Below are 27,446 nucleotides of genomic sequence, written 5' to 3'. Positions count from 1 at the left end.
TAAAAAGAGAGGCCTTATGCAAAAGAAATTTAAAATTGCAAATTTCCTTTTGCATATTCTGTAAAAGCAATTTCCATTTTGTCATGTTACCCTGCATCGTATTAATGTTAGGTTTTTATGAACGAATTACATATCGAGACTTCAGAGTTTTCAGATTGCACTCATCACTGACACTTTTTTTCTTTTGCATGATTTCCCCAGGAATCAAGGCTTAGGTTATTATAAACTCTAATCTTAAACACAGTTCTCCCCTCCTTCACTAAACTTTTTATCATTTCACTTAACTTCAATTAAATTTGATAGAATCAAAGCTAATGGACTAATTACAAGTTTCCTAAAAGACAGTATATGGGTAGAGACACCACACAGCCTGCTTGTCTCACTGCTCAAGATTCAGAGGAGGTATTCAATGACCAAGTTGAAAAACACACAAAAACAATTTCTGTGCACTATATTTTGCACTTTGATGTGAGAAAATGCCAAGTCACACACAAGCAGGTATCCTGAGACTTAGATTATACGGTGTGAGCAGCCTCTCTAGCAATAATATTGAATACACAGGTGCTCAAAAAGTTGTCCTTAGTTTGTTCATTCAGGATGGTAATAACAACTGCTCCAATTTTAAACCAACTGCTCCAATTTTAAACCCACATCCTCCTCATTTTAAATACAATGAATTATGCCTCATTTTTAATGACCTTCCAGTTCCTAATTTGTGTGACATCATCCACAGTTTTGCAGAAGGCTGCTGAGTCTCACTGATGGCCTTACTTGGTGCAGGGATCTCTTTGGTCTCAGGTTAGAACTGTCTTTGTTACAACCCGGGCTTTTAAGGTCTGAAACCCCACACCGGCTTCCATTGACGGTCTGTTTTTGCACTTGAAAGGCAGCATTAGCCACCATATCACCTAATCAAAGACTCTTCTGCATTTGGAAATGCAAAAAAAAGTTTAACAGGTCTTAAAGTAAGTGTCAGTTAGGACAAGAGCAAGCAGATGATTTTTCACCTGCTTTTCCATTGATCTACCCTTTCAAGAATATTTTACACTCAAAAGTACAGTAATCTTATTAACACTTAGGCTTTTCTTTTTTCCAAATCGCAGAAAAGGAATTTAAGACAGTAGGAAAAAAGCGTATCCTGTGGAAAAATATCTTTGAGCCCTAAAACAACTCTTCCCCCTCCACCTCCCACCCTGAGCATTCAAAATTCAGAAACATTTCCAGGGATGGGTAGCTACTGAAGAGTTAAACAACATATAAACACTAGTATTTATAAGAAAAAGGAATAACCCCCCCACACACAACCCCCAAAACCCCTCAAAACCAAAAATGACGAAACAATTCTAGGGAGGAAAACTGGAATTTGATGAGCATCAGCAAGCTATAATGGGTATCTTCCATACCCGAAACAAGTGCAGAGGGGATGCCCATGCCCATGCTTGTCCTTGCCTAACAGCTTCGATATGAAAAGAACAGAAAAAGTTAGCAGAATTCTCGGGGCTGGTGGCAGCGAGGAAGGAATCCTTCCTGTTATCAAATACTTACAGAGAGAGACTGTACTCTGTCAGGCAGTCAAAAACACGCCTACTCAGATAAGGGTATCCCTGCAAAGAAGTCTTTTGACACTGCTTTGACATATTCAAGTTCTTCCGCGATTATGCAGTTACAATAACTTAGAGCTCCTCTTCTGACACTCAAACACGAGCCAGTCCCCCAGTCCTACACGGGGAAGGGAAATAAAATGCTGCCCAGAGAAGTTACTCAGCTGGGTTAAGGGCTGCAGTCTGGCCACCCCGATGGTGACACGGGGTAGGGAGAGAGTCGAAGCAAGCAGAGATTTAAAGCCTGTGGAGCTTTAAGTACACAATTAAAAGATTAATCTAATGCGATCTAGTCAAAGATACCGCATCGTAGACAGCACACCCCTGAAGTTACAGTGAGATTATTCTACTCTTAATTCCTATTAGCCTGGGCTTGTTTGAAGATCTGCTATCTAGTAGCAAGATACAATCGGTAAATTATTTCTTTTAATTAATTCATTGAAGTAAACAAAAAACAGCCTCGGTTCTATCTGCCTACATCTCTTTGGGAGAAAGGCAAAGAGTTCAACGACAGTTTTAAATCGGGGAGAGTATTCCTGCGATGCAGCAGAGGAGCGGAGATTGCAGGAGCATCCCTCGGAAATACACACCACCTCCTGCAAAGCAACAAACAACCATCGCTTGAAGCCCACCCCAAAGAGGGTGGCTTCGAAAACCTCTATCACAAGCCGAGGATGAAGAAGTGCCTCCCACCTCCCCAGGTAATCTGCCCCGTTTCGGAGGGGCAGCCTCACGGCAACAGCCTCATCCAGCCCCTCAGGATCCCATCGCTGTCCCTATAGCAGGGGTCCAGCCCCCTCCCTCTATATAGCAAGCATCCGATGCGGAAATAGTGGTCCCGTTCCTACGTCCTAGAACGGGGGTCCAGCCGCTGCCATCCCCACACAGGGAGGTCCAGCCCACGCGATACTGGACCGAGGGTCCTCACTCCCAGCCCCTCTACTAAGGGTCCAAAGCTCCCCGGCACCTCCACCGCTCGCATCGCCCGGGGTCGGGGCGGGGAGGGGGCAGCGCCCCCGCTGCGAGCCCCGGCTCCTCCCGGAGGATCGGGAGGGTCCGCGTGGTTCCGCCCGTGGAGCGGGATGGGGAGTGCGGCGGGGACCGGCGGAGCGGCCGGCGATGCCAGCGGGAACGGGCCGGCGGTGTCACCACGGGGGCAGCGGAGCCCCCTCGGGCAGCGCTCGGGGCATGGGGCTGGGGGGTCGCCAGGGGAACTGGTGGGGCTGAGCGGGGGGAGGCGCGGCCGGGGCCGGGCGGGCGATGGGGGGGACGCGGCCCCGGCGCGCAACTTTCGGCCGCGCCGAGGGACCCCGGCGGCCGCGCCGGCGGTGGTATCGTATGCAAATACGCAGGCTGACGTCAGAGATCATGTGGGGTTTGGCGTAGATCCCCGCCGATCGAGGGCTCTTTTTTTCCTTTTTTTCCTTTTTTTCTCCCCCTTTTTTTCTTTTTTTTTTTTTTTTTTTTCCGCGGCGGGGCCGGGCCGGTGCGTGCGCTCGTGTTGCCCGCGGGCCGGCGCGGCGGGGGCGGGGGGCGCGGGGTCCCGCGGCCGCGGGCGGCGCACGGAGCGGAGCGGCGGGAGCGGAGTCCCGGTGTCCGCTCCGCCCGGGACAGTCGGTGCCGCCGCCCCTGGGCGCAGGTAGGAAACTTCCCAGGCGGGGCCCCTCCCCGGTGCGCGGCGCTCCCCGCCGCCCCTCCCTGTGCTCGCCCCGGCCGCTCGCACCCAACTTTTCCTCCCGCAGGAAACCGTCCGGTTCCCGGGACTTCGGCGGGGGCCGGGAGGTGGGGAAGGGGGAGAACGGGATGCGGGGGGAGACCGCCGGGGGTGGGAGCCGGGAGGGTTGTTTGGGGTGGGCTCTTTAATTTTTTTATCTATATTTTTAATTTTTGGCCGTGCAGGCTCCCTCCTCTCGCCCTTCTCGCGCTCCCCGCCGCCTCCCGATAGCAAGTTTGGGTGAAGGGGGGGAAAAGCCGGAGGAGGAGGAGTGGGGGAAACATGTCTACGTTTGTCTATGTCGACATCAGCAACACAAAATATGGCGTCCGCTTTCGACAGGGCGTTACGTAGAGGCGAGCAGGGCGATTTTGTCAGCGCGGTGCCCGCCGAGGAGCCGCGGGCTCCCGGGCCGGGGGGGCAGAGCCGCCCCGGGGCGCAGGAGGGGCCCGGCGCCGCCGCCGCGCGTGGCTCCGCGCCCGCGGCCGGACTTGGCACCGCTTTCCTCCGGTTTAATTTTTGATTTTTATTTTTTTTTTTCCCCTGCCCCCACCCCCGTCGCTGCCAGCCCCCCTCCCGCCCGTGACGCCGTGGCCGTGGCGCGGGGCTCGCTGCCGGTGACTGCGGAGCGGCGGCACCGAGCCGGGACCGCGGCGGAGCACAGCCGGGCGCCCCGCTCCATCCCTCCTCCACCCTCGGCGAAAGGCTCTGCCTTCCCGTGGCATTTGATTTTCCCCAGAATAAAGGGCACTTTGGGGAAACTCGGGCTTTGGCACGCTGCATCCACTTTTTTTTTTTTTTTTTTTTTTTTTTTAATGAGGGGTGACTTTCCCGTTTGTTTTAGCCGGCTTCCAAAGCCATCACAGAACCGTCTCCTTTTATTTTCCCCTTCCCTCTTTCACTCTGGGATGAAGGCGACAGAGAAAGACACAGATTTACATCCCCCCCCCATCCCCTTTTCTAGGCATAGAACTTGGAAATTATAGGGATGTACCTGTCTGACTTTGGGGTATCCCTGTGCCCAGCTCCTTCCTGACCACTTTTGTTCTTTTAGAGCCTGGGAATCCCTCCAGATGGAGACGGCCGGGGGGGCGGGGCATGGCTCTGATTTGCTTGGGCTGCCCAAGCACCTCTCCGATGGCGGCTCCCCATCCTGTCCCACGGCAGGTGCTCCTCTGAAACCCCGAGAGGTTGAGAGGGTCTTGCCGTGCAGGGGAACTCAGCAAAAGTTTTGGGTTGTGAGGTAGAGAGCAGAATGGGAGAAAGCATCCAAAGAAGTAGGAATGGGAGGGAAGAGGAAGACGCTTGCTGGGTGGGAAGGTAATACGGTGATCAGGATTGCTGGGCATCAGCAGCTCCTGCCCACTGGGTCCCACAGCCGTGCAGGGAGCAACGGGCAAGGGTGGCAGAGTGTGCAGTGCCTTGAGAAGCTGCACCTCTGGCAGCACAGGGGATCTCCCGCGGCAATACCAGGGTCACAGCATAAGGCTGTCAGCTAGGCAAAACTTTTAATTTGTGTCCTTTGTTCCAGGTGTCAAATCCCAGTTCAGGAAGGGATTTTAGCACATCCTTTAGTGAAGCCATGATAATCATCCCATCAACAACAAAAAAATCTTTCTAAATTGGGGCTGAGAAGTAAAATATCAAATGCCTCAACATAATTATTTTATAGCAAATGATGATAAATCATTGCCGTTCTCTGCTTTGTCATCCAGCTCACCTAGAAATAATCTGCAGATAACTTGCCAATAAGTTACCTCTTTTGAAAAAACCTACAGGTTAAACTTTATGCAGGGCTTGTCGCTGCTGGCTGGGGCTGGGGTGGTCATTCAGGTGCAGATGTGACATGGGAGCTCTAATGTCTCTAGGAGAATCCTCGTGCATGCAGCCTTACTGGGAAATGGCATGTGAAGTAAGACTGCTGTGTGCTACCGTGGTTTTATTAGACTGGTAGATGAGTAATATTATTGATAAAGTGGTATCTGTGACCGAAGTGCTTTGCCAGTGTACTATACTTCTGTCCCAGTAAAGCCTTTCTAATGTAGATGTGGCTTCAGTATGTTGTATGGACTCAGCAGCTCTTTGAAACACAGAATTGCAAATTGATCTCGGTGTCAGGGAAAGCAAGGTGCTGGCCAGCAATTGGGAAGAATATGAATGCTAAGAAACCCATGCATTTTTAAAGTTGTTGCTGGTCCTTGTTGTAGTTCAAACCCGTATGCATTTATCCCCTCAGGCTTCTTCAGAAAGAAATGGCCAACAGCTCTCCCATGTTGTCCTCTCGTATCTGTGATGAGCTCAGTGGTGGAAAGTGTGTATAGGTGTGTATAGCTCAGTGATCGACCCAAAGACCTCGTGATTACTCACCTTCATAAAATGACATTTTTCCTACCTGTCCACCCCAAAAGTTCTTCTGTCAGAGTTTCATCACACAGGACGTTTCTTGCTGTCATTGTTTGAAAGTAGAACATGCTTTCCAATTGCTTTATCTCAAAGTACCACTTCTTTTTTCCTTTTTACTCTAATTACAATCAACAATTTCTAGACAGTGTCTCTGTAAAATCAATAACCCATTGTATGAAACAGCCCAAGTTGGCAATGTCATGTTTTGGTTCTCTCTTGTTTCAGGGGAGAAGTTTTATTGTGTTTTTATTAAAAGTCAAAAAAAGAAGGCCAGCATTAAATATAGCAAAGTTACTGGCTGCTTTTTGCATTTTCAAACCAGTTTCAAACTGCTCCAATCTGGAATGAGAACACAGCAGGTTTTGCTCATCCTCGTAAAAGGCAAAGATTTTAATGCCAGGCATGACATCACTGTACTTGTGTGTGCGACATCTTCAGGTTTTATTCCTTTTTGCTTTGCTCTAACTTGGATGATCCTCAGAAACTCTCTTTGGAGTCTCTTCTGGTTGGGATGTTTTGACCCATGTCTAAATTATTTTTTTGTGTGTTTGCTTAAGGAATGAAAACATGTACTGAAAAATAAATCAAAACAGTATTTTAATTAGAATTTTTTCAGAAACAGGCAGTGTCACAGCTGAATTCCCTGAGATTTCAGTGTGGCTGTCAGGTTTCAGTAAAGCTGCATTGACATTCTATGTGGAGTGTAGTTGTGGTTTGACTTTCTTTCAAGCATGAGGACAATTCAGCACGTGTGTTCTTTCCCTAAAAGTTACTGCACATCTGCATGATGGTATCTGTTCGTATTGAAAGTAAATAATAAACAAAATAGGCATTAAAATAGTCTATAAATGCTTTAACTTTAAACCATTAAAATTATTGCTGCTCTTCTATCCAGGTGTGTTTGTATGTGTCAGGTCAGCTGGAACTAATATGTGTGGTTAGTTTATTTTATGAATCCTTCAAAAATGGATCTGAAGTTTATTGGATGTCATGATACAGTTCAGTCGCAGGGTAGCAGTATTTGGGGTTTCTTTTGAAAATTCAAAAGAGTTGTTGATTTCTAGAATGTTCCAAATACTTTTCATACAGGGTACTATTTGAGAGTTTCATTTGCAAAGGTGTAGCAAAATGGAAATAAAATTAATTGGGCCCTCAGATGATGAAGAGAAGGGAGTTCAATTCTAGCATACCTTCCAGTGGCAGTTCAGAAATCACCAAGCCAGGCTTCCCCCCCCGAAAACTGCCATGGCTTTGCAAGTCAGAAGGGCAGTTTGGTTGACTGTTTTGTTTTTAAAAATATGCACTTGGGGTTGTGGCAAGAAATGTGAGTCTGGATCTAAGATGATACACTTGGCAGGGTTTTCCCAGAACCATGAGACCCTAAACTAGTTTCTGAAGTGAAAACTGAATTTTCCATAAGCTGGGTTTATATAGAATGACCAGTACTTTGAGTCTGCTGGTGAAACCAGGAGATCAGTGAAACAGAGGGAGAGGTGTGAAATGATGTGTATTTAGCACTGAAGAGGCCTCAGATGGTTTTTGTTAGTGAGCAGGGAGAGAATAACACAGGCAAGCAGAGGAGGTTTATGTGTTGGTAACCAGGAAGGGACTTTTTAAAAAAGCCCTCCTGAGGGGATTTGTTCTGATAGCTGAGGAGTTGGGTTATGGTGCAACATCCACTTGAATTCATGGATGAGACTGTATGAGCTGAGCTGCAGTGGGCAGTGCCCCGACCGGGGCTGGCGGTGGGAAGGCTCATGTCAGTGCTTGACAGGGGAGAGTTTGCCATCTGGAGGGCCGACAGAGAGGGGAGGAGGGGTCGGGAAGCAAGTGGGGAAGAAGGTGATCTGTAACACCTGCATGGTTAGAAATTGCACGTCAGGAGTGGAGAGGGGTGAGATGTCAGCGAGTTTTGACAACCTTTTGTGAGTTGTCCAGGTGTGCAGGTACGTGCTGGGTGGTGAAAGCAGGGCACGGATGAGGAATTCAGTGTCATTCTGACAATGAGCCTCCCCAGCTACATCTGCAGTTCATGTCTTCTCCAGATTGTTGTCCAGTGGGGATCTGATCTAGCTACACAAAGCCTGGTCACCACTTGCTTGCCTCTCAAATTAACTTTTACTGACATTTTGAGAGGAATTTGCAGATCCCAAGACCTGTCACCCCAACCTACATAGACTACAGATTAAACAGGGCCATGGCCCAGGCTCACTCTTGGGCTCAGTTTCCATCTGCATGTTTCACAAGCTCTGAAATCATCTAGTCTTCTCTGTCTTCTGCTGCCTTTTGTCTTGCAGCTGGGGGAAACCTGCTGGCTGCCCATCCCCTGGGGCTGAGGGTTCAAAGGTACCTTTAAAGATCATCTCATCCAACACTGCACGTGATGAACAGAGACGTCTTGCACTAGACCAGGTTGCTCAAAGCACTGTCCAGCCTGACCTTGAACTCTTGCAGGGATGAAGCATCCACAGCTTTGCTGAGCAGCCTATTCCACTGCCTCACCACCCTCATTGTAAAAAATTTCTTCCTTATGTCCAACCTAAACCTACACTCTTTCAGTTTAATACCATTGCTCCTTGTCCCATTGCTACAGGCTTTGGTGAAAAGTGAGCATGCATGTATTTAATACCTCCTTAGACAGGGTACCAGCAGCCTTGGAGCACACAAGCCCTTTGGTCGGGTCAGCATTCTACAACCACATCAAGAACTTTCTCCTTGGGTTAATGTGCTGATTGTGGATTTAACCTCCCAAACTCTGTCACAATAAGTGGGGATGGCAAAAATGCCCCTTTGCTCGGGGCAAACCCCTTCTGCATGTGGGTTTTGCCAGCACAGCTGCATCAGTGACATGTCATGACCTGGGCTGATACAACCACATGGAAACCATTAGTGGTACAGAACTGACATGAGATGTGTCCATTGCAGAGATACCTGTTGTCATGTGCTTGTTCAGCTCTTGATGTCTGCATATCAAGCCGTGTTACAGCTGGAGTTAAGCCCAAGTTAAGCCCAGACTTCCCCGCAGGTGCAGGCAGTAGAGCCTCTGGGTCACAGGAGTGGGCGCATCCTGGTCCAAATGCAAGTGGCTCTGTGCATGTCATGGAGTTTCCTCCAGACTGGTGTTATCTGACCATGGTGTAGTTCAGTTCACTTGGGAAACCCTTTCACAGTTTATCTTATGTTCTGGAAAAATGTTGCAAGATGAAAAGCAAAGTTATTTGCCTTGTGTTACTCCACTTAGCAAACCCTTAGCTTTGGGGTCGCACAGAAACAGCCTCCTGCTTCTCTCCCTCCTTTCTTGAGATATATATCTATATCTTTAGTATTAATTTTTAACCTGTAGCATTTCCATGCTGTGATTTACAGTGTTGTTCCAGTTGGCACAGATGGAGGGGACGATTAATTTTCATGTGAGCAGTGGGAGGGGTGGGATGAGAATTTCTTGCACTGGTCTTCGTGCCCTCACACAGGCCTGAAAGCTTGGGATTTACTTCCCCTTTTTTTTCCCCCTTCTTCCTGTCCTGACCTTATTTCGCCTCTTAAATAATTTTTTTAAACTTGCAACCTCAAATTACCTGTTGATTTTGGCTTCTCTTTTGTAGTTAATTGTCTCCTTCCCACAATAAGTGTTAAAACTGTTTATTTCACTTGCTAGAGCTCAAAACAAACAACAAACAAACAAATGGAAAGAGATTTTCTCACTTTTTTTGAGTCAATAATCATAACTAAGGAAGCCTCAAGTTCGGTGTTATTTAACCTCTTGTCCAGTGTCATGAGCGGAGGAAGAAGTCATGGGAGCAGAACTGTATAGGGAACAATGTGGGTCCTTTTTTTTTGAACAGAATCTTGTTATTTGTAGTTTGGGGTTTTTTTGAATAGCACCCCAAAATAGCAGGTTCTGAGCTGTTGCTGAAGGCACCCTCAGAAGGGTTTAGTAAAATACCAATATTTCTCAAGAACTCCGTGCCCCTTCCCTCACCTCCAGTGTATGTGTCCTTTTTCTCACTCCCAAGTTTTGGACATTTATTTTTATATTTCTCAACCTAATTTCATACATATTAGTTTCAGTTACTTTATGTTACACTTCACTTAGATAGCAGAAGTGGAAAAATACTTGTTCTTTTTTCTAAATCTTATTTTCAGGAAGAAAATCCAAGAGTATAGCCGTTGGAGGTAGTTAAGTTTTGTAGGATTTCAAAGAGTGCTGGGATGGAGGCCTGGGAAGTGATGCTGGGAGGTTTTGCCCCCTCTCATGCCAGTGGAATCCGGTACTAAGCAGACAGCACCAGCATCTCCAAGCTTTGCTGCCGGGCAGGCGGTGTGCTACTGATTCACTTTTGCATAAAATGAAGGAAAGTCCTGGTGTTTCTGGCCTGAAGTGTTTTTGAGGATGTGCCTTCCCCGCCCCTCTTCCTGTCGCCCACCTCAAAAGCAAATATGTTTTGTTGTGGTTTTTTTTTTTTTCCAGCATCCTCTTGAGCACAAACTGTCAGGCACCACAGGGAGTTTTTCCTTGTCTTTTGTCTCTCCAGAAACTGATTTATTTAAATGATATGCTGGGAGCATACTGCTGTTACAGGCTTTGGTGCTTGTTGTCTTCTGAGCTTCGGTACAGTTTCCTTGAAAATTGTGGAAGATAGGATTATCCCTGAGAATCATGCTTTCCCCTAAAGCTGTTTTTTTATGCATTTTTCCATAGAAATTCCCCTTCCTGGTCTTCTGAGAAGAGTGGCATTGGATCAGACCTATTTATTTCTGTGTGATTGAAAGTGTGGAAGTTGTTTGAGTGCTCAGCTCCCTCCTGGGGAGAGCACTTGGCTGCCTGGCTAGAAGTCCACATGACAGTCACTGCTCCCACCCATGAGACTGCTACACCAACATCCTCCTTTTGCTCAGTCATAGGTAGTTACAGAGTCCTTTGTCACTCATTTATTTACCATCTGGCATTCCCATGTCATCTTTTGCAGCCTGTCACAGTTACGATGCTGCTTTTCATTATTGTCATGTCATACTTGGTACCGGGAGGAGTCATGACTTTGCGGTTGCACATTTTTTGGGGTGTGTTCCTTATCTCTCAGGACTTGGCAGCCAGTTGTTTTTGAGAGACAGAAGTCCTTTTAGCCTGGGCTTTGACCTAAGGTGCTGGTCCTCCCAACCTGTGCTTGGATATTAAGGTGCCAGCTCCACCATGTTACCTTTTTGAGGGCTAGGTTTAGTTTTCTTTGAAAAGCCAGCAGTGATACTGAAAATGCTGAAAAAGCCTCATGGCATTTTCACACCAGGGAAGGTACCTGGGGTTGCTGCACAGGAGAGTTGGCAAATGTAACAGAGTCCCCAATACACCCAGTGGAGGCTGGGGAGTACAGGGGCTGGTGGCCACTGAGGACCTGCAGGATTTTTCCCAACTGGTGGGGGTAGGAAGTTCCCAGGTACAAAAGGTCATGAATAAAAACCAGGAAAGTGCTGCCTTAGGAAGCCTTTACTTCCCTCTGCCTGCCTGGGATTCTCCAGCGTAAGAGAGGAATAGGCTTCTCGGGTGTTTTAAAACAATTGGAGTGACGAGGAATAATGATGTGTTTGGAGGGAACTGTTTTCTTAGCTGCTTTTAAATTGGCAGCTTCTCTTTCTTTAGAGTTGGAGCATCCTTGCAATTTTACTGTTGCTAAAGCAGTTTTCACAGGATGCCCCTCCTCTACGTATCTGCCGGCATCTTGTCTGTGTGCCTGGCGGTGATGTAGAGAGGATGAGGTGGTTTGGGAAATACTGCTCAAAGCAAACACAAGTTTCAAAATCCACAGTTAATCAGATACAGGGAAAAAAAAAGTGTTGGTCTCTGTGAAGGATTTTGCTTTCAACCCTAAGTATGCTTGAAGTGCCTTAAATTCCGTTTGCTTCCTTCGTTATCCTGGATCTTAGCCATATCTGTAAGTACCTTACTTTCATGTTTTACCTCATTTTTACATGTTTACTCTCTGTACAATGGTCCAGAGGAGCATGCAAACACTCAGTGCATGTCCAAGCCAGGAGAGGAGTGTCACAATATATTATTTATGCTGAAAAGAGCTTGTACATGGGGATGATCTTAGCTCTGGCCCCATCTCTTCTCCAGCAGCAAATCAGAGCACTGAGTTGGTGGATTTAAAGTTAATCTCCTGAAATGTGAACTCCTTTTTGCTTGCTCTGTTCTTGCTTCCTGGGGAGAAGTGGAAGGTCTTGTTCTCACCTCAAAGAACTCAAGGGTGAGTGCTTTCAGCCTCGGGGTGTACAGCCCTAAGGTGCATGTGGTCACTGGGCACCAGACACCCTTTGCCAGCTGGCCCCAATTTCCCGCTGAGCCCTATGCACCTCTCCCACAAAATTTCTAGGGGACATAAATCTAGGGTTCTTCTAAAAGAAAAATGATCCACAAACCCCTGTCTGTACCCTCTTCCCTGTTTGGGTGGAAATACGTTGTTGAGTGCATGTTTTGCATTTTTAATTTCTTTATGGTATCCTCTTCCTTCCCTCTTCCCCTACCTGCCTGTTCCCACCCTGGCATCCCTTTGGAGGGCTCTGTCTGCATCCTAGCAGGGACCCTACTGTGGCAGGGTGCTTGCAGGACAAGGAGAGATAAGGAACTCTCCATCTGCAGGGAAAGCACTATTGTGATGCTTGATGGAGTGAGGGATCTGCTTTGAAATGTGTTCCTGAATATGAAGCACTCAGTGAAGAGTGTTTGAGGTACTTTGCAAGGAGATATTTGTGTTTTTAACACAAGGGCTGCTGCATCCCAAAATTGGTGGTGATGTAAACAGTATGGAATACTGTATGGCAAAGGATTTGTGGCTGTTTGCAGGATGCTTTACTTTCAGAAGGTAGCAGACAGCAAGAGGGGATGGGAATTACCACATGGCCTCTACTACACTTTGAACTCTAGATGTTTTGTGTGCAGCGCTATGAGATGTAGTTTGCTGCATTTTGGACACGGTGCATTTGCACAGGAAAGCTGAATTTGTACCTGAGTCTTCTTTTTATATTGATTTCTGCAGCCAAGGTTTGAATTTGATCCTGTTTTTGAGTTAGCTGCCTTGGTCTGGAGACATCCTTTCCTCTTTGCCTCTCACTAGCACAAGCAGTAGGACCACTGCTCGTGTTTTCATCTAATATGCTTCAGTTATTTTATTTTATGTTGGTTTTTAATCTGCCTGCATTGTGTTCATCCCTGTGTAGATAGGGGTTTTATTTGTTCCTTCTCACTCTTGTCCTGACCCTTTTACTGAATCTCAGGGTGGGAAGCTGCCACGTGTTGCAAGATCATTGTTTGGGTTGTGCATCAGGGCACTGCAGTAACATCTTCTCAAGAGTTCCCGTGAGGAGCTTCTGGCACAGGTTGACTGAGAGACCCTTCTTCTGCTCAAGTTCATGAATGCACAGCAGCAGAGAAAGACTGTGATTTACCACCCTTTATTATTGGTCTTTCACAACCTACAGATACCTTAAAACACTCTTCACCTTTTGCTGTGGCCATGTGGCTTGTTTGGGGTTGCAGCTTGATTAATTTTTGGTTAGTGTATGAATGGCCCTTGTCCCTTTGCTGTGTTACAAAATCAGTTAAAAAGTACTCTTAGGGTTGAAAACAGAAAATGTAACACACACTTAGCACTGAAAGTTTTACATTGTTGCTAGAGGACAAGGTAAAATAACTTTTTTCTTTTTTTCTTAAATGAAACAGGCAGCTAGTCGGAAGTTGAAGAAACATTTGAGGTTGGATGAGGTTTTTTGGTCTTTAAACGTTTTGTTTTGTTTTACTTGTCTGTGGTTTTAAAATGTCCATTCTTAAATTATGTAAAATAGATGGTATGAGAGTGAGGAAACATCCCAATACACATTTGGATTTGGAAGGGTTCTTCATATGTTAAGTTTTATCCTTAATGTGATTTAAATAGTTCAAGGTATTTAGGTCTTTAAATCAAGGTTTATAATGACTTTAAGATGCTTCCAACTTAAAGCATGAAGGAGTGTTACATGCTGTGGGTTTTAAAAAGAAGCACTGTACATTCATTGGTAATTATGTACTTTACTATGAAGTCTGAGTAGTGATTTTTTTTTCGAAAGCATGGTTGGCAAATTATAGTTTTTAATCAAATTACAGGATAAAATAATTACTTGAAATTTAATGTAATAAATTTATTTTATAGGTCTTAGTACAGTAAGGATCTACTTAGGTCCCCTTTGATCTGCACTGAAGGTAGCAGGCAGAGTCTTGTTGGAAGGTGAGCAAAGCAAAGGACCAGTTTTGTCAAAAACCAAAGGACAATTATCCCAGGAGGTGCTTGTAGGAAACCTACTGCTTAGGTGAGAGTGCGGTGTTGATAGGGAAGGTTTTTGTCTCTTCAGTGAGAACCTGCAGATAGATCAGGCAAATCATTATTTAACAGAGGGTCCAGTGGTGCAGTTGCCTTTGACTCCTGCACTGCTAAACATCTCTGGTATGGAGGGTGGAATTAAGATTGTAACTTTGAAAGTAAGCTTTTCTTTTCCTTTTCCTCTTCCTCTTCCCATTGCATGCAAGGCTCTTAACTGCCAGCTCTGAATGGCTGGAACAGATGAACTTTTGCACTCTATGCTAAGGACACTTACATAAAAGGGATATACTCAGATTGCATCCAAACCCCACTCAGTTTTCTGTGGGAGGAGATGGGTCTGTGCTGTCCCTGTCCATGTGGGGGTCTTCAGGGAGCCTCTCTGCTACCCATCCTTTTCTTTTTTTTGTGCAGACACCTATCAGAAAACCACAGGAAAAGCTTAATCTGTGACAAGCCAGATGTGATGTGAGCTGAAATCCAGGAGACTGATTATTCCTGGGGCCAGCAGGACCAACGCAAACACTTTAGTGCTTTTGACTTGTGAGATTGAATTCCTGCATGCACTGGAAAGAGGGGTCAGACTAACCACTCTCCACAGCACCAGTGATGGGTGTCTCTCCTCCACACCCTGTCTGTTTTCATTAGACTAGTAGAAAGTTACTGTACTGGGATTGTTAGGCCCACATACGCATGAATGTGGAGGCAGATGGAAACAAACCTCACAAATCCCTTAAAATCAGGGATAAAAAGATGGAAATTGAGTTTGGCGGTGTCCAAAGTTATACCAAATTCTTCTTGCCATCCCTGTTCATTTTGCTCCTGCACAGGCTGTAGGGCTGGAGTTGCTCCCAGCAGCCTGGCCGGTGGCACCCTTCCTCAGTAAAGCTCCTGACAAGTGGAGTTGCCAAAAGGTGACGTGCTTTCCCAACTGCAAACGTACAGACAAGGGGATGTCAGTTCAGAGGTATGAAAAAGTCCAGCAAAAATACCTTTTCACCAGAGTCCTCTCTGCATATGAGGCTGAAATCACAGAAACTGTTCCTTGAACTTGCCTGCCCGGTTATATTGTGAATTTGGCTTTCAGGGTGCAGCTTTGAACAAGCAGTTGAGACCTTTAAAAGACCCAAACCCACACTCCTTTTACTGGCATTGTTACATATGTATGACTAGAGGGTGCACACAGGCACCTGCCCATTGGCATTGCATGGTCCTACCTGGGTAAGTATTTGGAACATTTCACCTGTGTTTAAGTGAGATGCAGCACTAAGGCCTTTTCACTCACACAGATGTGCCCAGAGTATCAGGACAGTCTGTTCAGACCATCTGCAGCAGTCTCCATCCCTGCTGGGTGACAGCAGCAGGGCAGGGGCGTTGCATGTGGTTCTGCTGGAGGTCCTGTGATCAGCTCCTGGGTCTTGCTGTGACGGGGAGAATTTGTTAAAAGGATGAAGCCATTCCTTTGCATTATCACATTGTAGCGAATGGGCAAACACTACTGTTCTCATCTTGCCTTTACCTATGAGATCACCAGCAGCTGCTTCATTAACTATTAATGGCCTGCTCATTAATGCTGTAAAAGGCAAGGACCAATCTTGCAGATTTTCTGGACTCTTCCCCTGAAATATTTATGACTTGCTCACTGTGCAAAAGGGCAAGAGCAACAGCAGAGAACATGCCTCCAAGTTTTGTTGAGCATTATTAAAGAACTCATGAATATGAAGAAGCTGACAGCTTCTATCTGTTTTTTGGTTTTCCACGCCAGCACTGCACATCTGGCTCTAGGGGTTGAGTGGGTTGGTGGTTTGCTAAAGTATTGGTGACAGTCTTGAATGCTTTATTGATGATCTGTAGTTCCTGTAGTGCCTTCCTTTGCATCCTCCTCTACAAGCACCAAGGTGTAATTGATACCTCCAGGGGAGGTTACCAGGGGAGGTTTTGCTTAAGAGATGGGGAAACTGAGGCACAAAAATTGAACAATTTGCCTGGAACCAAGCAATAGAAAGCCAGAAGAGAATGGAAATGTTTTACGCAAAACTGTAATGCTTCTTTTGAAGTCTGGTTAGTGTGAAAGAGGGGGACGCTCGCCAAGCCTCCTCTGAAGCCATTGCTACAAGCATTCCAAACAGATCTCCTACATGATTGCAGAGAGCAGCACTGAGTAGTGCTTTCCCTGGGAATGTGCGAGTGCTTTTAGCTCCCTTCAGTACCAAGAAGCACCAGGGAAGCCATTTTTGCCTTCTATCCAGATTTTGGAGATAAAACTGTGCTCTTCTCATTGCTTATATATACCAACAATAAAGAGTCTGTCCACTAAATCCCAACTGCAGCTCATCTGCTGGTGCACAGGCAGATTAAAATCTGTATTTCTTTCCCACAACCATCTGCAGAGCAAACACTAGTGTAAATACATGTGGGAGGCATTTTTTGGTAATGTAGAGAGATATGCTTTAAAGAGAACAGGTATGACTCCAGGAGTCTGTACAGACTGGTCTGTACAGTGCTTCGCATCTCTTCCTTATGCAGGGTGGCCTTCAGAGTAAGAAAGCTCTTCTGTATTTGGAAGATGCAGGGTGTGTCAGGAATAACCAGCCTTCAATACTGTTTGAGCTTCTGGGCTTGCATGTAGTGCCCAGGTGAAACCAGGTGGCAAAACAAATCCATATTGGAAACATTCCCTGGTACAACTTTCTCATTATTTCTTACAGAGTGTGAATATTTTATCCCACATTATATCACGTTGCAAGGGATGCTTGCTTTCCCTCCTGGAGTGATTCCTTTTAGCTGCTGAAGGAAAGTTACAGTGGATCCAGGATAGAAGTTCAAAGCCCTTCACTGAAGTAGTGTTTAAGGGTTTTTCTTAACATCTTGATTTCACACTGCTGTAACAAGTGAATGTGGTAGCCACAGCTTAGTGGTAGAACATGGTCATGTTGTGCCCTACATGACTACAGCAGGCCCTGGTGGGACTCCATTGTCATGCTGATCTCCAGGAATATTCCAGAAGTGTACTGAATGCCATCTGGTTTTGCCCTCAAACCTACAGTAAGTGTTTCTGGGGAAGACTTCTGGGACTCTACTGCTACAAGAATAGCATCCAGATCTTGAGTGACTCTTGTCATTCTTTACTGAAGCAATTCCTCCAAAAGCTGGAAAAGGGGTAAATGCAAGAATTGAGTCCCTGTCTATTGACTGGTGCAGCTCTAGTTCTAGAGACAGATGCACTGGAGGCTGCAGAGCAGATCGTTGGTGTTTTTTAGTTACCAATGGTGCTGTTACCTCTCCATCTGTAGAGCTGCTCTCTTCGTCATGGAAGGCCTGCCCCTCATCTCAGCAACCACAAAGTTCCACCTAAGTTTTGGGACCCCTTTCCTAACTTCTTCCTTGGTAGTTAGGAGGAGTCTGCCACCCAAAACAGACCCTGTTCCTCCTCTCTGAATTTGAGGTTGAATCACAGGTGAGAGATATTATAAAATCTCTGTTCCTTACCAGAGAGAAGATCAGTATAATTCAAAATGTTGGGGGTTGTGTCTTATCACTGGCAAAGGCATCAATGATCAAGTATCAATTATGTGAGTAAACACAGTGATAATTAACAGTGTCAGTAAGTAGAAACTTACTGTATCCTGTGAAATAACTGTAAAAAGGAGGGGTTCTCTGTCAAAACATCAACTTTCAGTTCTTGGTATCATAACATGAACTAAGTCAGCAGCTGGCAGCAGCGGAGTTCCAGGTGTGTCTTCTGCAAGCTGCTCAGCTGCGAGTTACACCTCTAAGGAAAAAGCATGTCTGTGTGCAGTCTTGTGCAGATTCCTGATTGCAACACTTTGGGACTGAGAACTGGACCTTGCTTTAAAAGATGCTCCAACTCATTATTCATTTTCGTTTTCTGGCAGAGTAGTCGTGTCTTGTCAAATGATTGTTCACATTCATGAATAGTGGTTTCTGAAGTCTAGCCCTTAAAGTGATGTCTTGGCATCTAAGTGATCCATGGGGTACTGGTAGTTCACTAGGACCTGTGGGTCTCCAGCATTTTTGTTAGAAACAAGCTGTTTATTAGCTATATCTATGTTTGCCTGTGCCCTCAGGGGTGGTACACAGGCTTAGAAGAAGTGTTAGCTTAAATTTTCACTTGTGTTTAGACTAGTGGGTACTCCAGCCAGCAGACAGTTTGGTTCATGGTAAATTCTGATTCAGGAAAATGTTATACAAGCCTAAAATTAAGAGGAAAAAAGGGCAAAACTGGCTAATGGGAAGAAATGGAGGAACAGATCAGCCAGCCAAATAAAATGGCTCCTGGTTGAGTTTGGGATGAAGCTAAGGGACCTGCCAAACCTTGCCTTTTGAGAAGAGTCTAATCATCCTTTGAGATGTGTTAATTTCCCATTTTTACCATGGGTGCTGTTTATGCATTGTGCTTGCCTTGGCTTAAGGAGTGAAAATTGCCCTTTTGACTGCCCTGCACATGGAGGTGGATTCTTCTGCACAAATGTGACATGACAGACCCCAAAACAGTGCTCATCTAGAGTTTTTGTATCAATGAAAACTGTCCTGTCGGGATTTTAATAAAACCATTTATTTCATGGCATCAGCTTCTTGGCTCTTAGTTGACAGCACCCAGTGGTCCCTGCCTCCAGCGGAGCAGCTCTGGAAAGGCACAAAGACTGGATTTTGTGTTATGACACAGGCTGTACTGTATGCTGGGAAGTTAGCTTGCATCCTGCCTTCTGCTGAAAATAGCTTGGGGTTAAGCCGTGCCTACACTACAGACCTCTGCCAGCAAATCTGTACTGGCCAAACGAGTGGAGAGGTCCCTGAGTGGTGTTGCTGTTCTGGCACAGCCCTGAGGCACAGTGTGGGTGCACTGGGGAAGCCACCCCTTCTCTGGCCTGTAAGGGACTTGTGCTGGGCTCTTGTAGACCAGGGCTCTGCCGCAACAGCCCTGTCTGCCGTGTAGCATTTTGACAAGGTTATGTGGGCGTTCATCTGCTGCTGGGGTGTTTCTGGGGTCTTGGTTCCTGTAAATTTCTAGTGATGTGTTTTCAGATCCTCCTGAGTAAAACAGAGGTGAAAGACGCATTTTAATGTTGCAGGTCTGCTCTCATCCTCCTCCTTTGTGGGGTGGTTCTGGTGTTTCCACTGCGCTCCGGAGCAGGGCACAGTAGCTGTTATTCGAGCTGCGTGCCATCCAGTGCTGTATAATGTTGCGAGATGCAAAAATAAAAAGTGGAAAAATATGCAGACAGAGGAAACAAAGCACAACTTTAGCTCTTGGACAGAACAACCCCCTTCCCTCTTCCTACCTCAGCTTCACCCTTGGAGTCTTGAAAGATGGGTAGCTGTTGGATTTTTACTACCTACTCAGTCTTTCCACACTGACTTTTAATCCTTGGCTCCCTTCAAGAGATTATGTTGTTACACTGCTACTACAGGTCCTTTGATGAAATGTTGCTCTTCTCTTCCTCCCCAGCCTTTTAGAGTTACACATTTCTTTGCTCGAGGAAAACACCTCAAGGTTATCCCCAGCCTAATTGGAGAAGCAGAGAAGAGAGTGGTTTATTGGTGCTTATTTAATCCCATCTTTCTTCAAATACAAGGACCTGGTATCCTTTTGGGTATTTTCCATCCCAGTATTTGTTACAAGAATTAAGTGAAGAAGCTCTGAGGAATAAAAATGGTTTACACAAGGATGGGTGGGAAATTAAAACCTCCTCTGCCATAGCCTGTCTGGGACTATACCCTCTTGCCCTCTCCTTTTCCTCTGGTGCACCCATGTCCCTGGGCTTTGAGTTGCTTCCTGAATGGCTCAGCTTCTCAATACAGTATGGGACCAATGATTTCCAAACAAGTGCCTAAGTATGTGCCACCTGAGTGCCACAGATGGCAAAGACCACATCAGACCTGCAGGTCTCTTACTTATTTGTTTGCTTGTATGTTGAAAGTCACCCTTTGGCAAAACTAGTGCAATAATTTGATCTATTGGAATTTCCCAGTTAAGTCTCAGATAAGATAAAGGTCTATTGTGATGTGATTATCAACAAGAAATCATGAAGATCACGAAGTGGGCTTCCATTAGGAGTGTGAGTTTGACTGCTTGAAGCCGATACACAGCAAGTGTGTGATTTCGGCTTGGTTTTCTCCCAGAATGAGAATGGGAAGTGTCTCATCTTTTGTAACAGTCTTGACCACTCCCCTTCCCCCAGTGAAACTTGGCATTTTTTCTTCCTGCAAAAGGGACCTAGAAAATTATTTTGCTAGAGCAGGGTCCCCAGTTAAGATGCAGACATGATATGGAGAAGCTGAGCATGAAGTGTTACTACTCTCCAGCGAGTTTCATATATATATGTATGTGCATATATACACCTCCCAATTCTCTTAATAGCCGTGGATCTCAAGGATGTCCGACTTCCAAGAGCATGAAGCTCTCACATTTAGCCTGTTGCAATAGGTAACAGGAGATGCAACCTTAGTATCATTTCCCTTTCTCATTCCCCCTGTTCCACACTCTCCCTGCAGCCACGAAATCACAGTTACTGTAGGAATTCACACTGGTGTCCCAATGTTCAAAACCAACACTTGCTATTTTTACCTGTTACTTGGGGTTTATTTTTGTGGTTTTTGGAAGCAAAATGCTAAAGACAAATAAACAAGTCAATAAGCAAAGTATTTAAATGACTGTGCAGTCCTTATAACTGATATCAGGGCAAAGGAATGCAAACAGGCCAGTCTGTGGCTTCATGCCTTTAGCTCCTGTCCCTCTGTTTTGTTTTTAATTTTGAGCACAGGAAGGGGCCACTATGTGACCATATGCTTACAAAATGCTGGTTACAAATGTCTTCCAAACAATGTTGGCATAGTAATGATATGTCATGTATGTGTCATGTTTTGTCATGCTATAAATGTGCCTGTTTGACTCCAAACCTTACTGTGTTTCCTTCTCCTGTTCCTCAGCGTAGGTAAAAATAATTGTTTCCAAACAACTTCATGCTTCTGTTCTGAATAAATTGGATTTCACTTCATTCAGTGCCAGTGGGAATTTCAAACCCTGGGAAATTTGCAAGCATATTGCAGGGAAAATGTTAAGCATTTGCTTAAGCATCATTGATATTGATCTGTTAAGTCTGTTCTTAAACATTAGGAGCTATTGCCTCTTTCCAAACATTGGTCTTACTGGAGGGCTAAAAAAGAAGGACAGTTGCTCTCCACTTGCAAGGCCCTAAAGATGGAATTGCACCTGGAGGGAAGAAATAGTCAGCAGAAGTTGATGCCGATATTGCTGTGAACATTATCTTCGTCATACCTTTTTGTTTTCCAGAGATAAGATCCTTTCAGCATGATCTAAGATTCCTTCAGTTTTCAAATGTTGGGTTTGTTTTTTTTTCTCCCCTTGTGATTTGTTTTCCCTTATTTTTCTTGTCATGTAATCGCCTTTTCAGGTTTAACAAGGTTTTGAAGTTAACACTACTTTGAGGCAGTGATATGTAGGCCAAAGAGGTTCGCACCTCTTTGGTGTGAGCAAGTTCGTGTGATATTTGTGGTGGGAGGTCTTGTGATGAGAGTGCGGAGGAGCAGGGACTCAAGTCTCCTAGATCCAGATTCAGTATCTGTGGCTTTCCCTCCTGCGAGCATTTGGCAAATGAGAGATGAGTGCAGGCTCCATGTAACCATCTTTAAAATAGATATCCCTTGGGGAGAGTATCGATTAATTAACATTTCAGAAGCGCTTTGAGTTTCTTTGATAGGTATTGCAGAAATGCAAGAGAGGTTTTTTTCTCTTGCTAGACACAGGCTGTCTAAAGGATGAATTTTAATGATGTTGGTTTACTTGGTAAGTGCTCTTTTTCAAATGGAAGGCTATTTAGCTTCTTTTGTATGTACCAATATGGTATTTTACTGCAAATTTAAACCAAATAAAATATACAGCATCTGTACCAAGACTGGATTTGGTACCCTCACATCATGAAAGCTCATGCTGATAATTTGCCAGTAGCCTCAGGTCTTTGATAGTAATTTGGCAGATGCTATACTGAACCTAATTTGCATCTGTATTTACATAAATGCTTTAATTAAAATTATATGCACCAACCTGAGATAGATGAACAGCACTGCCTGCTATTTGTTTACATTCCCTGACAACAAAACCCTGCCTTGGCTGCTTCTTGCTGATTGTATGACTTGACAAGACTGTTTGAGGTGGGGACTAGAAACCTGACAGGTTTCTAGTTAGACTCTGCTGCAAACTGCTGAGGAGCAACATGAAGCTTCCAGGACAAAATTCTGCCTGTATTTTAGCAGCAGAGGAGATCTGAGCAACTTGATTCAAGGGGTCAGATTTGTGTGTATCCAGTCCTAAAGCTCTAGCTTTAAGGTAGTTCTGTGCAGTCAGGATTTATAGTTCCTTGCACACGGTATCTGCTTTGTCACACATCCAAAATGTGAAACCCCACTGAGGACAGTAGAAACACATTTTAAATACAGCTTCCATCAAGAGAAAATTTCTGAGGGCTGTTCATCTTTGAACAGAGCATTACAGAGCTCCTTGTAGGATAGAGTGCTCTAGGGGATTTTGGGGCGCAAATGGGGTCCTGATTGTTTCAGTGGGACATGTGAGAGCGTATGGCTGAGTTTGGATGAAGGTAGTGAAGACTCTGGATCTGTTTTTGCTTAGACCACACATTTCATTTGGAAAACACAGTCATATAAATACAAATTAAATCCAAACTCTGCAGTCTGCCTTTGGACAGTGGAGGTTGATGTTGCTGCGCTGCTTCCCCGTTATTTGGAACTTGTCACAGTGTTGCAAAGAAAGGAGATCCAGTGGCAAAGTTATGACTGATTTCACAGACTGCTTTGAAGATACATGAAGGACAGGCTAAAAAGAGCTGTAACTACCCTGCCTGATCTGGAGGGTTGCTGAGCTTTGTCTAAAGTTGTTTACTTAACTTGCATTAGAGGAAATAGTTCAGAGCTGCTGTTTCCTTCGCTGAGAGGTCATGCATATGTTGAGGATTGGAATTGAGGTTTGTTTTAATAATAATTAATAAATAATTAAAGCTTTCTTCCAACCCAAACTATTCTGTGATTCTGTATAAATTTGGGCATTACCACTCATTTTCTTCAGTGACTTCTGACTATATTTGCCTGTAGTCTTTTCTGAATCTATTTTGAGAGACACATTCATACTTTAACTTTCAGTTAAATGCACATTCGTACATTAATATTCATACATTAACCCGTTTGCCTGATAGCTTTGTTGAAGATGATAACCTGTCCCCCATATTATGACCTGCTGTGGGAGGGATGGCCAAAAACCTGTTTGCTGAAGTCCACCTGAAAGAGCACAGGCAAAAAAGCGTCTACATTTGTGGCAAAGTGGCCTAAATATTTAACTTGGGAGGTGTTGGTCAGCAGGCTGGAATGCAGGCTCGGGGGTGTGGGGTGAGTGGCAGTCCAGAGTGACGGTGTCGATGGGAGCTGCAGCTGGAGCCCTCCCAGCGCCACAGCCCTCAGCCTGGTACAGGAATGCCGGGGCATCATCTGCCAGCAGCTGGGGTCTGCTGGGGTCATAGCCAAGCAGCACTTTGCATTGCTGGGAAATGGTGGTCTTGGTCAAGTAGTGGGCATGACAAAGCCAGATTTACAGTCTTGCAAAGCCACAGCCTTAATTTAAACTGACATAACATAAATAAATCCAAACTATTAGTCTTGCTTTGTCTCGTCCATAATAAGAGGATGAATACATTTCCCATATTAAATTCATTATGTCATGGGGGTGCTCTGATACTTGAGGAAGGTGGGAAAGTCAGCTGAAGGGAAGCAGCCCTTGTTTCCCCTGATGTGAGGGAGAGGAGGGGAAGGTACTTGCTGGTTAATTTTCAATGTGAGGCGAGTGGATGAAGGGAAGAAAAACATTCCCCCAGGGAAAGTGTCCTGTTATGGTGGGATATTTGTGTTGAAATCTGCTCTGCAGTTGCCTCCTCCATTGGCCAGCTGTCCTGGCTCAGCCCTCCACTTTCCCCTCAGACATCTGTGCTGCATCTCCCAGCAAGGGAGGAAGCAGCATGGTGGCTGGTGGGCAGGAGCCCCAGAAAGTTCCTCACTTCAACACTGAAACAGCTGCTGGTTTGAATTTGGATCAATGTTCAAGGTGTTGGTACCTCTGCTGGTGCCCAGTTTGGTACCTCTGGCTTTCCCAATGGGAGCTCTTGGTGTGTTGTGAGGTCAGAGAGCAAGCCAGGGAGAGGGGCCAGAGAGCAGCCCTGCATTTGGAGAAGGATTCTTTCAAAAATCATCTTGTCTGTTTGATTTGAGAATCAGTGCTAGTGCTGTAAGTCTAGCAAGTGCTGTAAGCCAGCCTTTAATCAGCCTGTGTGTATTTTAAGAATTGTGCCGACTCTTACAGCCTCAGAGATACCTGGAGATTTGGTCGAGAGAAGCCTGTCCTAGTTTCTCAGGGTAGCCAGCAAGGCGTGCTCGTTTCCCAATTTAATGTGAGCCTTCCCAGTCTTTATTTGTCAAGGCATTTTCTTTGAAAGATTGCAAAGCTCCAAGCAACCAGTTAATGCATGGGGGAAGAGAGAAGTCAGAGTGTAACATAGCAGTAATCCCTGCAATTAAAAGTATATTAATAACTGCACTTCAGCCGTGGATAGAGTACAGCAGGGTGGGGTTCTGGAAGGAGGGCCATCCTTTGGCAAGGGGATTCCAGCCCTGCTGCAGAGAGGGCAATTCACTTGTCTGTAGCTCTTTGGTTATAGATGTGCAGTGCTGGAGGCAGTGTGCAGCAGCCTGGCTCAGGACTGGCACAGTGTCCCTAGTGAAGACTAATCCTTACTACTTGTGGCAAGTAAATGTTGAGGTTTAGTCATTTGCCTGATATCTGTTAGGCTGAGGGTTTTGTTTGTGTCACACAGAGGGTGTGATGGAAACCATCCCAACTCTCCACACTGGGAAAAGGCAATATAAAAAGGTTGATGGATCTGTCCAGACAATCCTCTGGATCTTGAGCATGCCAGACAGGCATCCCAGAGCCAGGAAAGAAATGCTGGGCTTTTTCAGACCCTTCTTGAGCTCTGATTTGGAAGTGCATGTGCTCTGCTCACCGCGCACCCAGATCCCTGTGAAATGAGGTCTTGTCAAAGCAGGCACCAGGTTTCCAGCAGAATCACACTTGATAACCAGGCTCTTGGACATTATTGTTCCCAGCATCACACTACCACCAAAACATGCAAAAAGCATCTCTCAAGAGTAAAAACATTCCATTCTGGAAAAGCAGTTGAGAGCCATTCATTAGCTCTTTATTTTCACCAAAACTTAATTAGAATTTACAGCTACTTTATTTGGTTTTTTCTCCTGTCATCTGAAGTTACAAGCAAATTTTGGGAGTCTCTCCTACTATGATCTGTTCCCTGTTTGTAGGCATCCTCCTAGAAGTGTCCTTTCTCCATTTCCCACACTTGTACAGATGAAGTTGATACAAGACCTTCAAGATGTCTTCAGCAAGTCATCTCCTCCTAAAACAGGATCCACTCTTTTTATCGCCCGAGGCCAGGTCTTACTTATTATTTCTATTTCAGAGCACCTCAAGACACACATCAGGTTGATGAAACGACATAAAGCAAAGCTGGGGGCTGTGCCAAATAGTTCATAACCATGGAGGAAGACTTGACAAAGGAAGGGATGAATTGTTGGTAAAACGTGAGTGTGAGTGTTTGTCTCATTAAGTTTTGTACACCTAGCAGCAAAGAAGTTAAACAGTATTAATGAAAACAGAAGCAGTATGGGAAGAGGGCACTTCCTGAATTTAGAAATCAATCCAATGCTCTTTCACTGTTAGTTGGAGTTTATTATTTAAAAAAAAAAAAAAATCTACCTTTTTGATTTGGAGTCACCCAACAAAACTAATCCTTGGCTTGGATGGGTGTTTGACTTGAGTTCTGATGTTCTCTTTTTCTTCTTTTTAAACTAAAAAAACCTTAACTTTAAAAAAATTATACGGTATTTGCAGAATCAATAGAAAAGCTGACCCAGATAAAAGTGCGCAAAAATTGGTTTCATGCCCTAGAACTTTTCCTACATGCTTTTTGATGCAATGTATCTGATCCTTCAAAAAGAAGGTAACATACAGTGATCTCAGCAGCTTTGAAGAATTGTTCTGCGAGAATAACAAGGAACACTGGAGAAAGGGGTGTGCACTTATACGTTTTTTTCCCCTCATTAAATATACCATGAGACAGAAGAAATTTAACGTCATATTGCTGGTTATGTGGAAAGATAAAATAAATTTTGTATGAAATCTGATTTTATCCCATTTTTAAAAGGTGAAAGTGCATTTCTTCTGAACAGCTCATCACAGTAGGATATGAATTGCATGTTATCTTCCTTCATTCAAACCTGCTCCTACTGGAGTGAGTGGCAAAGGTGTATCCAAGTAGTAGTAGGGTTCTCTCTCAGAAATGTAATTATGTCCTAGATCCTGAATCAGACAGAAAGCTGTAAAAAATATCTACTGCTCCAGATGTTTTCCAGTAGAATCATGGAACGGTTTGGGTTGGAAGCAACCTTAAAGATCATCTAGTTCCAACCACCCTGCCATGGGCAGGGACACCTCCCACTAGACCAGGTTGCTCAGAGACCCATCCAACCTGCCTTGAATACTTCCAAGGATGGGGCATCCACAAGTTCTCTAGGCAACCTGTTTCAGTGCCTTGCCACCCTCACAGTAAAAATTTCTTCAGTATATCTAATCTAAACCCAATCTCTTTCAGTTTGAAGCCATTCCCCCTTGTCCTGTCACTACATGCCCTTCTAAATAGTCTCTCTCCATCTTTCTTGTAAGTTCCCTTCACGTACTGGAAGGCCGCAATTAGGTCACCCTGAAGCTTTCTCTTTTGTAGGCTGAACAATCCCAATTCACTCATCCTTTCCTTATAGGAGAGGTGCTCCATCCCTCTGATCATCTTTGTGGCCTCCTCTGGACTCACTCCAACAGGTCAATGTCCTTCCTGTGCTTGGGGACCCCAGAGATGGATGCAGCACTCCAGGTGGGATTTCATGAGTGCAGTAGAGGGGCAGAATCACCTCCCTTGACCTGCTGGTGATGCACGTTTGGCTTTCTGGGCTGCAACCTCACATTGCCAGCTCATGTCCAGTCTTTCATCCACCAGCACCCCCAAGTCCCTCTCAGCAGGGCTGCTCTTGATCAGTTCATCCCCCAGCCTGGACTGGAGGTTTCCCCAACCCAGGTGCAGCACCTTGCACTTGGACTTGTTAAACCTCATGAGATTCCAATTGGCCCACCTCTCAAACTAAGGAGGATCCAAATTTTAATTTGATTCCAATACAGAACTTAGATCTGCAGGAATCACACATTCAGTATCTGAACCT

The 27,446-nt window shown here is 45.2% G+C and overlaps 1 protein-coding gene across 6 annotated transcripts in view; it reads left to right on the top strand.

Annotated features, from left to right (window-relative positions):
• Positions 1–3,112: 3,112 nt before the first annotated feature.
• The window catches only part of ZHX2 (zinc fingers and homeoboxes 2), a 76,238-nt gene continuing 51,904 nt past the window's right edge, over positions 3,113–27,446 (top strand). For 2 of the 6 annotated variants that reach the window (XM_050318875.1, XM_050318620.1), the window contains exons 1-2: positions 15,500–25,757; positions 26,994–27,103. The gene's annotated coding sequence lies outside the window, so the exon portion shown is untranslated. Of the gene's footprint in view, positions 3,241–15,499; positions 25,758–25,803; positions 27,104–27,446 lie in introns of those variants that run through there. The other 4 variants (XM_050318946.1, XM_050318531.1, XM_050318702.1 and 1 more) reach the window with 3 other exon arrangements.

This window comes from Myiozetetes cayanensis, unplaced genomic scaffold, assembly GCF_022539395.1.
Source record: "Myiozetetes cayanensis isolate MyiCay16 unplaced genomic scaffold, myiCay2020 scf1, whole genome shotgun sequence".
Lineage (NCBI taxonomy): Eukaryota > Metazoa > Chordata > Aves > Passeriformes > Tyrannidae > Myiozetetes > Myiozetetes cayanensis.
Note: the sequence above shows the minus strand (reverse complement) of the source record. Positions and strands in the feature narration are given on the sequence as shown.